The sequence below is a fragment of the Lactuca virosa genome, chromosome 9 (genome assembly GCF_052849685.1).
Source record: "Lactuca virosa cultivar CGN04683 chromosome 9, Lactuca_virosa_CGN04683_v6, whole genome shotgun sequence".
Classification (NCBI taxonomy): domain Eukaryota; kingdom Viridiplantae; phylum Streptophyta; class Magnoliopsida; order Asterales; family Asteraceae; genus Lactuca; species Lactuca virosa.
This window is the reverse complement of record NC_136434.1, coordinates 85,219,126-85,232,345: the sequence shown is the minus strand read 5'-3', so window position 1 is coordinate 85,232,345 and position 13,220 is coordinate 85,219,126.

Below are 13,220 nucleotides of genomic sequence, written 5' to 3'. Positions count from 1 at the left end.
TTAAGTATACTCTTTAAGTCACAAAATATTTCTAGGTTATCCCTAAATGGAAGGACTCAACCTAGTTTTTCAATGATCTAGTTCATCCAATCATATTTGGTTTCAATTTCTAAAGTAGCAGTGTATTCTTATTTAGTAGACTGTGCAATTATGTTTTGCTTGGACCTTATTCCAACAAAACTTACTCTGCATTCCATAACTAATTCATAATCTAGTTATAATTCATAATTATATTTATTTGTTTTGGAGTTAGCATCTTATTCTAAACTGATTATCTCATATACATTCTCTTAGTTCTTCCTATCTACTCTTAGGACAATCTCATATTCATCCAATGACTTACCCATGTATCCAATTGGTATCTTATGATATGTTTAGAACATAATCATATACCTTGGCTTGTGCATAATGTGACCTAAATGATGGATTTATTTGCCAAGCAAACTGAATATAAATCATTTTATCTAGCTCAAACCTATGTGTTAGGTCCTTTTGAGGTTAGCTCAAAATGGTTCCATGTGAAAATGCCAAGAATCCTCTAAAAAAATCTTCTATCTCGATCTCATTGAAGATATTGTCTGCATATGCATAAGAATTTAAAACTTTCACGTTCATCTTTATCTACCTCTATATATTTTACATTCCAAGAATGCATCTTGTCATTTCTAAGCCTTTCAGTTTAGAAATACTTTCTGAGTCAAGGCGAAAGAGCCTTTTATAGTCAGAATGTAGTTATAATTTTATTAAGGAAACCACCAAGCTAAACTAAATAGATGTCTTCAAGTATATTTTTTATTAAGGAAAACAGTTTTTCTTGAAATCTATTTGTAATATCTCATATTAAGAATATGTAGTAATAGTTTATAATATCCATACTGATCTAATCATAACTACTTGTGAAAAGGTTTGTTCATAGTCAATATCATCAGTATGATAAGGACCATAGTCAACTACACGAGTATGAGAAAATCCTTTTATAACAAGTCTACTGAATATGTATAGATCTCCATGTATATATATTCTTTCTAAAATAATTCCTTACTCCTTCTAGCCTTTCTATAGAGAGGAAGATTAATCAAGCCCATACTTCATTATTTCACATGGATTACGTCTCAGTAGTCATGACTCTAAGTCATTAATCTGATTCAAGATCTGATATAGCATTTTGGTAGTTGATGGATCTGCAAGAAACCATCAAGAATAACTCATCTATGAGAGATTCCACATTTCTCAAGTCATAGATGATTTCTACCATTATTGAGAATACTTTGTGTTTATGAATAGCTATTAATCAAGTTCAGCGACTCCTTGTTAAAACTAGTGCCAACTTTTGCTACATCAGGCTATGGTTCCTGAGTTACTTCAAGTACAATGTGTCCCACTGCTATGTCATTAGAAGATTGTTTTCTATAAACTTGAATTTATGAAGAATAAGAGAGCATATTCTTAGTGGGTTTGTATATAATAATCTATACAACCTTTTAGAGTATACTACAAATATGTATTTAGTATATTTTAGGATTATGAGATTTAGTGTAACATAGGCTTTAAATCCCTAAAAATTTAAGTAAGATAAGGATGGTGCATTTCCATACTAAATCTTATTAAAAGTGTTTTATCTATTTATTAGTTGGTTATTGTATTTGAGATACAAGTAATAGTGATTAAAGTATAATCCCAAAAGCATAAAGAAAGATAATTTCTACCGATTAGAATGTTAACTTTATCCAGTAAGGTTTAATTCATCCTTTATTATCACTAAGGCTTTAGATGATTCTATTGGTTTGTATCTCAAGTTTATAATTGAAAATTTCAACAAAGGTTTCACGGTTATGTTTTAACATATAAAATATAATTACAACGACTATAGTTATTAATAAAGTTGATTTAGTATCGTGTGCTAAATCTTAGACATTCATTAGAAATGAAGTCATACATTACAGTGTACAGTTTCTTATTAATCATTTCCTCTACAGTTTAAAAATATCATTAGAAATCTTTTATATATATAAATAAGATTCACATATGTCAAATAAACTATATTATTGACCTTCAAATATCTCTTTCTTGAAGTTGGAATATGTGTATCATTTATATAAAAAAGATAACAATGTTTAAGATAAGTTTGATTTAAATAGAGTTTAATTCAAAAGTGTTTGCATATAACTTGTTATTTATAAAACAATGATACTTAATTTGTAATTCAATTAAGTGATCTAGTTCTCTAAAACATAATTCTAATCATTACAGAATACGAAGGTGATCGTTATGAAAAACGGTTAAGTAAATAATTAAATTTTAATAAACTAACTGATACATATATTTAAATAAGTTAAATTAAAACATACATTGTTCTAAAACAAATTACAAGTACTTTATTTTCTAAGCATACATAGTAAAATAAACTCCAAGAGTGCAGTTCTAACTTGCTTGTGTTCAATTAGTTACTCTTATGTATATTGCAAGCCATTTACAAATATTAAATTAACATTAAATACTAGGTACTTGACTGTTAAATGAAAAGCATAATTTCTATCTAGTAGATACCTGAATTACTAGTCTCCTCCCGACTTTCTTTTTGGATAAAGAATTTATTTCTTTTCTAGTATCCTCTATCCCACAAAAGAAACATGATCCATCTGTGTAGGCCTTCTTAGATTTCTTGGGCCTAAATGTATCCATTCCATAAACTATAGGCCTTTTAGATCACGCATGGTGACTCTTTTCATACTTTCATTATTTCGTTCTTTGAACTGGATTAAACTTAAATACCATTGTATTGTTGGAATATTTGCATTACCTGTTATATCATCAGATATACATCTAAATTATCAAAGACTTCCTATAAGTTAGGAATAATTGTTCCTAGTATGATGTTAGAAGTATCTTTAGCATCACAGTGATGCATTTACCATGTATCATGCTCGCGTTTAATGCTCAAAGCAGATGGTTTGGAAATATGTCCTTTAAGAGTGTCAATTTTTGGTCTCTCAAGACAAGAGATGAACCCGTTCATTGAAATTGTATCCATTGATTGTTATTGTTTTATTTAGTTTAACAACTGAAATATGATGCATGGAAGTGAGATTCAATTATTCATCTACAAAATTTTAACAAAATTCATTTAGTATTTTCAATATCAAATCTTCAACATATAATATTCTCTTAGTTTCTAAAAACATTAATTATTAAAGTCTAGGTTCCAAGTTGCAAAACAAATAAAATGGTTAGGTGACATTTATCCGATTTATCTAAATCCAACTAGGTAGATATCAGGTATCAATTATATTTTACTATATAATTGCTAGTTTTATGCGATCGCTAATAACAAAATTTAACAGACATGTTTGATCCCATCTATGCCTCATATCTTTCTTGCTTAGTTGACATTTATCATTAAACATTTCCGATCAAATCATATAATTTGAAAAAATTATGTAATCGATGTATAAATTGGTTATAGAAATCGCGAATACACCTCGACCATCAAAAGATAACATTAAGCAGTTGGGTGACCTTTATCCCACTTGCATATCAAGAGATGTACGAGTGTTTTTCAAAATTGATTGCATAGAATATGAGGTTTTAAGGGGTCTTTGATGTTTTTATAATTCTAGTTTAAAAAACATATTATATCATGGTTATTGAATGCATCCAATAAACCATACTATACTTTTAATAATTTAGAATCACAATTTAAACTACGTTCTAATCCAAAACCCGATTTTATATAATTTGTGCGATCAAAATTTTAATTTAATAACTAGTATTAAGTTTTACAGTTTGAGCGCTACAGAACATTTATAAACCATTTAACAAAACTTCATTTTATAAAATGAGGTTTGGAGTTTAATAAGTTTATAAAATATCTATTTTAAACTCATACTATTTTAATCGACGAAATTTACAGTTTGCTACCGTTAGCTAGTTTTAAAAAAGAAAGCTTGTTTTATTTTACAACAATTTTAGCATCTTATGTTAAATGACAAATTTTATTAAATGTTAAACTCCTTTGTGATGTTATTTATGTTCAGATATTATTTATCATTTGAAAACTAATTTATCAACTATAACATAATAACAATATAAATTAAACAACACAAGCATGCAAAAACCTATGTGCATAAAACAACCAAGCAGAGTGTCATTTTTGTGAGCCATCAAAAAATGTCAAGTCCGTCCTTAAGGGACATTAAGTGAACTTTAATTCTTAAACTTGTTGCAGCATATCCTCCCACTTGCTTTGACAACTCCAAGCTCCAAAATAATATAATTTTACAAAAGTCAAGAAAACTTATTTTAAAATTATAGATTGACATTTGATCTCCCATTATGGTCTTCATCTTGATCTTCTTATATTTTTATAAAAATAAAATACTTCTAAAACTAATCTATTATTTATAAAATAAAGAAAATTAAAATTATATATTTAATTATTACATACCATACGGATAAATAAATTATCACAACCATTTTAAACAAATCAACACATGCAATAACACAAGGTTCCATGGCTACTTTATGCACATCATATATATTTATATATACTAGGTGTAACACCCATGTATTACATGGGTTCATTTTAAAGAAAAAAATATGAAATTTTAAACATTTGAGAAGTTTGAATTTATAAGAAAAAAATAGAAAAATATTGAATTATTAAAATTAAATTGTTTGTTTTTCTTTTAAATTAAACAAATAATTTAGATAATTAGTAACATACACGTTCAGTAATCGTGTTTTGTAAAGCTTCTTAGCTTAAAATGAATAATAGTATATGTTTTTGAGCGTTGAGTTCTAACAATATAGTTTTTACGAGATTTGAAGTAAAACTATGTTTAGAATCATCAGAAATGTAATGGAAGTCTTATGAGATTCCAATCAAAAGTCATTATCGAAATTAACGAAAATATTAAGTTGGAAATAAATAAAAATAATGTTATTGAAAGTTATAGATAATTTCGTTAGAAACATTTAGGCAAAAACCTCATCGAAATCCGAGTTATAACGAAGAAGTTATGACCAATCGAAGATCTGCGACAAAACCGGCAAACACTATTTAGCGTAAAAAGTGAGTTTTCGATAAACTACTTTTTAGCTTTAGTGATCTAAATGAAAGTCGTAGTATTCGTTAAACCGAGAATTTTCATAAAAAGAACGTCAAAATCTGACTTCGTATGAGGAATTTATGATTTTTCTAAGTTTCAATATAGCATTATAAAGCTAAAAACTCGAAATAAAGATCGAGTGATTTTTAGCCGACACAACCTAAACGAGAATCGAAGGTCTCGTCAATAGTAGTAAAACGGTAAAAAAAAAACAGACGAAAACGGACGTCGGATGAAGAAGTTATATTTTTTAACGGATTTTCCTGTTTCGGTCTGTTAAAAATAATAATACTAAAAATAAAGTCAAAATTAGCCGACGGAGTCTAAACAAAAGTTGTAGAGTATAATCTCGTCTATGCTTGCATATAAATAACGTTGAAAACAGAGGTCGTATGCGAAATTTATGGATTTTTGAAGTTCGGGACACAAAATCCAAGAAATCACAAACTCCGAGGAATTTCGCATGGCCAGGGTTCGGCCACGTCGCCCTTGCTCGCAAGCCTGCCCCGTGTCCGAAGCTGCTGACTCATCCGACACGTGTTGCGTCTGAGACTCCGATGCATGTAGCCTGCGAACGTCCGACGCCTGGCACTTCCCTCCTCGCATGCGAGCTACGTGCTCCCCCCTTCGGCCGAACCTTGCACTATAAATAGGGAGGTGCGAAGCCTCCTGGCTAATGTTAGAAATTCTCAAATTTTTCACCCCTAAACCTTTATTTTTGCTATTTCAACTCCCCCAAAGCCCCGGGATCATACCAAACACCTGAAAAACTTTCCGGAGTGCCCGAAGATCCCGATAAATTTATCTTTTCGGTTTGAAGCTCAACCCTCGCAAGGCCAGGTTTTCAATAAAAACTCCCGATTTTCAATAAAGCTCCCGGTTTTCATCGAAGAAAGTTAATTATAGAAATGAAGTGCTGCTCAAATTACTATTTTAACCCCCGGTTATTTCACGGTGAGTTCAAATTATAGGAACAATTGTATGTTATGTGTTATATATGCTATGTGCTTTTCCATGTTATTTTCCCGTGTTATTATTTCGTGCTATTTTGATAGCAAAGTTGTACTTTTGGCCATGTGATCAGTGAAAGGACTTAGATTCACAGTGGTATTGGTATGTAGCCTCTGGCCGTGTAGAGCATGTCTCGCAAGAGAATGATTTCTACCCCTATGGCATTGGCAGAAGGTTAGATAGGGCTGAAAGCCTGAAATCTACCAAAATGTTTATTCATAAATAGTTTATTTTCTGTGCCACTTGGGCTAAAGTCTTATTGATGTATATCAAGTTGAAATTGTTGTATCTCATTGATTGTAAATCTTTGAATCAGATTATTTGTTGATATGGAAAGCATGACATATGATACTCATCTGCCTTTGTTGTTCTTTGTTCCTCTTTGCTTCTGTCATATTGGTATATATATGGCATAACGTTATATTGTATCTATTTTTGAACTCACTAAGCGTCACTGCTTATCCCTCTCAGTGTTTAACTATTGCAGGTAATAAGGATCCAGTATAGACATATATTGTTGGAAGGTTTAGAATAGTTAATAATATTACTTTTTTTTAATGATCGTGTATGTATAAATTTATAATTTCCTGGGTAGTTATGTAATATACTAAACTTAGTCGGTTTGTATCCAGTCTTTTGTAATTAAACTATTAATGTAAAATATTGTTTATAAATATGCATGTAGCATGTTTTGGAGTAACTTGGAGTAATAATGTTAAGTATGAAATAGGTCCTTTCAATCATAGTATCAGAGCAGTAGTTTAAGTGAACTAAATACCACAGATTGGTATTTAGACTTAAACCGTCAGAAGTTCAATATATGAACGAATTCATTGTAAGTATATGGATACAAACCATAGGAAAGATTTAAGTAAAGTATTAGGTACTGATAAATCCTAATATTCTAAAATATTATATTACTTCAAATTTTCAGAACAATGGCTGAACAAGTGGGTAGCTATACACTAGAAGTAGGTGGAGATCCTCGTCCTGATGAAGTAAATACTCTAGCATCCCCTCGTGAGGAGCGACTCTTGGGTAAACTTACTGGTGTTATTCGGCAGACTCTCAAAGAACACAAAAAGAATGGTGATAAAGGCAAAGAGAAAGTCATTAGAGAATCTTCAAAAGGGGAGGCGAGACATCCTTCATTCAAAACTTTCAAGAGTAATGGTGCTACAGAGTTTTCAGGTGTTCTTAATCCCGTTGTTGTTCTTACATGGATCCAGAACACAGAAAAAGTATTTCGTATCTCTCATGTGGTTAATGAAGACAAGGCTAATTATGCTTCTACAATGCTCATTGGAGAAGCTTTAGTCTGGTGGGAAGCAACATTCGAAACTCTCAACGAGTATGACCAAGAGAATTTATCTTGGGAAATGTTCAAAACTCGCTTGCTAGGAAAGTATTGTCCTCTAGACATGAGGAGAATATTGGAGAAAGAATTCATCGAGCACGGTTTGCTACAAAGTATATTCCAACTGAAGACGATAAAATTCAGTTATTCATGGATGGACTACGGTAGGAAATCCGCAATTTCGTGGCTAATCAGGATGTTCTGTCATTTGATAAAGCCGTTGAGTATGCTCGAAAACGTGAGCATGACTTAGAAATACGTGGTGTCACTATTTCTGTTGCGAAGCATCCACGTATTGATCGAGTCGTTCCTGTTTCCTCTATTCCACCAGCTCAATCTATTCGAACTGATCCTGGTAAACAAGTGCAAACTCATAATACCCCTCGTGGCCGCGGTAGGTCACAATCTTTTTCTCTTCAATCGCCATCATGTCGAAATTATGGAAAGAATCATCCAGGAGAATGCAGATTAGAAAAAGGATCAGTGGTCTGTTATGGATGTGGAGAAGTAGGCCACATGAAGTCTGTTTGCCCGATGAAGAATGTTACATGCTTTGCTTGTGGTGTTGCTGGCCACATGAAGCATTTATGCCCTACTCTTACTAGTCAAATGACGGGAAGTCAAGCTTCTTTTCAACAACCGGCGAGAAGTCAAGCTCCTGTTCAACAACCAAAGAGTACTCCGACTAAAAAGGAGGAGGTGCCAAAAGCTAAAGGTCGTGCATTTCAGATTACCACGGAGGAGGCACGTGAAGACCCGAATGTTGTGACCGGTACATTTCTAGTCAACTCTAGACATGCTCATATCTTATTTGATTCTGGTGCCTCAGATTCTTTTGTGTCTCATGAATTTGCGCATTCCTTTCAAATTGATTGCTATGCACTCGCGCAACCATTTCATGTAGATACTGCGAGAAGTATATCATTACTTGATGATAAAGTCTATAGGGATTGTGTGATAGAAATTGAAGGCTATAATTTTCTTGCTAACCTGGTTCATATCTCCTTGCCCAACTTTGATATTATTCTCGGCATGGATTGGTTGTCAAAGAACCGCACAGAAATCTTGTGCTATGAAAAGATAGTACGTATTCCTATTGAAGGACAGAATCCTATTTATGTTTGCGGTGAACAAAGACTTAAAATCGTAAAAATAATCTCATTCCTAAAAGCTCGTAAATTCATATCGAAGGGGTGTTCTATCTATCTGGCCTATACAGTTGATATCTCAAAAGAGGAGAAGAAAACGGTAAATGATGTTCCCGTTGTTAATGAATATCCTAATGTTTTTCCCGAAGAATTTCCTGGACTTCCTCCGGATAGGCAAGTAGAATTCTGAATTAACCTTGTGCCTGGTGATGCTCTGATTGTAAAGACTTCTTATCGTCTTGCGCCAACTGAAATGAAAGAAATGATGATCCAACTGCAGGAATTACTTGACAAAGGCTTTATTCGACCGAGTACCTCTCCTTGGGGTGCTCCATTGTTATTTTTCAAGAAGAAAGACGGTTCGATGCGAATGTGTATTGATTACCGTGAGCTAAATAAGGTAACTATTAAGAACAAGTACCCACTACCTCACATTGACGATTTGTTTGATCAACTTCATGGTGTTAGCTATTTCTCGAAGATTGATTTGAGATCTGGCTATCATCAGTTGAAAGTACACGAGCAGGATGTACCGAAGACTGCTTTTCGTACTCGATATGGACATTATGAGTTCCTTGTCATGTCGTTCGGTCTGACAAATGCTCCTGTTGTATTCATGGATATGATGAATCGCGTATGCCGTCCAATGCTCGATAAATCTGTCGTCGTATTCATTGATGATATTGTAATCTATTCCAAGTATGAATCTGGTCATGCCATTCATATTCGTGAAATATTCGAACTTCTTCGAAAGGAGAAACTATATGCTAAATTCTCGAAATGTGAATTTTGGCTTCGCCAAGTTCAATTTCTCGGCCATGTGATTTCTGGTGATGGTATATCCATAGATCCTACCAAAATTGAAGCCATTCAGAATTGGGAAGCGCCCCGTAATGCTTCTGAAATTCGCAGTTTCTTGGGTCTCGCAAGGTATTACCGGAGATTCATCAAAGATTTCTCACGTATAGTTGTACCTCTCACAAGTCTTACACGAAAGGAAGCAAAGTTCAAATCGAGTGAAGCCCAAGAAAAAGCTTTCTCAACTTTAAAAGATCTTTTGACTCATGCTCCGATCTTATCACTTCCAGAAGGTGATAATGATTTCTCCGTATATAGCGATGCTTCAAGATTGGGACTCGGTTGTGTGTTGATGCAACGTGGTAAAGTAATAGCCTATGCCTCAAGACAACTGAAAGATTATGAAAAGAATTATCCCACTCATGACCTCGAACTCGCTGCAGTGGTATTTTCCCTAAAACTTTGGAAACATTATCTTTTTGGTATAAAATGTCAATTGTTTACCGACCACAAAAGTCTCAAGTATATATTCAGTCAGCAAACTTTGAATATGAGACAACAACGAGCCATAGAGCTGATCAAAGACTATGACTGTGAAATCATGTATCATCCAGGAAAGGCCAATGTAGTTGCCGATGCACTTACCAGAAAGGTTTATCATAATAGTGTGTGTTATGCTATTACTCACACTACAGTAAAGTTCACTATTCTAGATGAACTAGAGAAATGGCAAGTAGAGGCCTTAAAGCCAGAAAATGTGAAGAAAGAAGGAATGGTACATTATACTGATGTTTTACTTGATGATCCACGAGGATTGAAGATATTCAAGAATCGGCTATGGATTTCAAATATTGGTGGATTAAGACAGAAGATTTTAGATGAAGCTATAAGTCTAAGCTATCAATACATCCTGGTACAAGTAAAATGTACTATGATGTAAAAGTTGATTATTGGTGGCCTAGATTAAAGAAAGACATTGGAAGATACGTACAGGAATGTTTAGTATGCTTACAAGTCAAAGAAGAACACCAAAAGCCTTACGAAATTCCAGAAAGCCTTAGTGTTCCCGTGTGGAAGTGGGAAGAGCTATCCATGGATTTTATTACCAAATTGCCAAAGACTACTAGACAGAATGATAGTATTTGGGTAGTTGTCGACCGATTGACTAAAAGCATACATTTTCTTGCCATGCGTGAAACAGCCCCAATGGAGAAATACGCACAGGTGTACTTGGATGAAATTGTTGCGAGACATGGTGTGCCACTAAAGATTATTTCCGATCGTGATACTCGCTTCACTTCTCATTTTTGGGCGAGTATGCAACGTGAATTGGGATCTCAAGTTGCTCTCAGTACAACTTATCATCCCCAGACAGACGGTCAGACGGAGAGAACGATCCAAACAGTAGAAGATATGCTTTGTGCATGTGTCTTGGAGTTCGGTGGTAACTGGGACAAATACTTACCTCTTGTCGAATTTTCATATAATAACAGTTACCATGCTTCACTCAAAATGCCACCATATGAAGCACTATATGGACGTAGATGCCGTACTCCATTATGTTGGCGTGAAGTAGGACAGAAAATCCTTGGAGGCCCTGAAATGATTCAAGACACCACTGACAAGATTCAAATTGTACGAGAAAGAATGAAAGCGGCCCAGGATCAACAAAAGTCCTATGCAGAAAGGAGGAGACGACCTATAGAATTCCAGGTGGGTGATTTCGTAATGCTGAAGGTATCCCCATGGAAGGGCATTATGCGATTTGGGAAGAAAGGAAAACTAAGTCCTAGATTTGTTGTTCATTTTAAAATCATCCAGAGAATTGGTAAGCAAGCATACCGTTTGGAATTGCCAGAAGATTTGGCAGGTATTCATGATGTGTTTCATGTGAGTTATCTGCATAAATGTTTAAGCATATATGATGAAGCGGTTCCATTATCCGAGGTGAAACTGGATAATAAGTTAAGATATGTAGAGGAGCCAGAAGAGATCGTAAACGAAAGAACGACTAATCTATGTAATAAAGAAGTGGAGTTGGTGCTTGTCAAGTGGAAACACCATAGAGGCCCAAATTATACTTGGGAAAATAAGAACGAGATAAGAAAGAAATATCCTCATTTGTTTTAATCGTTGTGATTTCGAGGACGAAATCCTCAAAAGGAGGAGGTATTTGTAACATACATGTTCAGTAATCGTGTTTTGTAAAGCTTATTAGCTTAAAATGAATAATATTATATGTTTTTGAGCTTTGAGTTCTAACAAGATAGTTTTTACGAGATTTGAAGTAAAACTATGTTTAGAATCACCAGAAATGTATTGGAAGTCTTATGAGATTTCAATCAGAAGACAATATCGAAATTAACGAAAATATAAAGTTGGAAATAAATAAAAATAATGTTATTGAAAGTTATATATAATTTCGTTAGAAACATTTAGGCGAAAAACCCAAATCCGAGAATTTTCGTTATTGATAGTTTTTTCGTTAGTGAGTTTTCGATAAACTACTTTTTAGCTTTAGTGATCTAAATGAAAGTCGTAGTATTCGTTAAACCGAGAATTTTCATAAAAAGAACGTCAAAATCTGACTTCGTATGAGGAAGTTATGATTTTTATAAGTTTCAGTATAGCAATATACAGCTAAAAACCCAAAATAAAGATCGGGTGATTTTTAGCCGACACAACCTAAATGAGAATCGAAGGTCTCGTTAATAGTAGTACAACAGTAAAAATACAGACGAAAACGGACTCGGATGAAGAAGTTATGAATTTTTAACGGATTTTCATGTTCCAGTCTGTTAAAAATAATAATATTAAAAATAAATTCAAAATTATCCGACGGAGTCTAAACGAAAGTTGTAGAGTATAATGTCGCCTACGCGTGTATATAAAGAACGTCGAAATCAGAGCTCGTATGTGAAAGTTATAGATTTTTGAAGTTCGGGACACAAAATCCGAGAAATCACAAAATCCGAGGAATTTTGCATGGCTAGGGTTCGGCCACGTCGTCCTTGCTCACAAGCCTGCCCCGTGTCCGAAGCTGCTGACTCATCCGACGCGTATTGCGTCCGAGACTCCGACGCGTGTAGCCTGCGAACGTCCGACGCTTGGCCCTTCCCTCCTCGCATGCGAGCCACGTGCTCCCCCCTTCGGCCGAACCTTGCACTATAAATAGGGAGGTGTGAACCCTCCCGGCTAATGTTATAAATTCTCACATTGTTCACGCCTAAACCTTTATTTTTGCTATTTTAAGTTCCCCAAAGCCCCGGGATCATACCAAACACCTGAAAAACGTTCCGGAGTGCCCGAAGAGCCCGAGAAATTTATCTTTTCAGTTTGAAGTTCAACCCTCGCAAGGCCCGGTTTTCAATAAAAGCTCCCGGTTTTCAATAAAGCTCCCGGTTTTCATCGAAGAAAGTTAATTATAGAAACAAAGTGCTGCTCAAATTACTATTTTAACCCCCGGTTATTTCACGGCGAGTTCAAATTATAGGAACAATTGTATGTTATGTGTTATATATGCTATGTGCTTTTCCATGTTATTTTCCCGTGTTATTATTTCGTGCTATTTTGATAGCAAAGCTCTACTTTTGGCCATGTGATCAGTGAAATGACTTAGATTCACAGTGGTATTGGTATGTAGCCTCTGGCCATGTAGAGCATGTCTCGCAAGAGAATGACTTCTACCTCTATGGCATTGGCAGAAGGTTAGATAGGGTTGAAAGCCTGAAATCTACCAAAATGTTTATTCAGAAATAGTTTATTTTCTACCACTTGGGCTAAAGTCTTATTGATGTA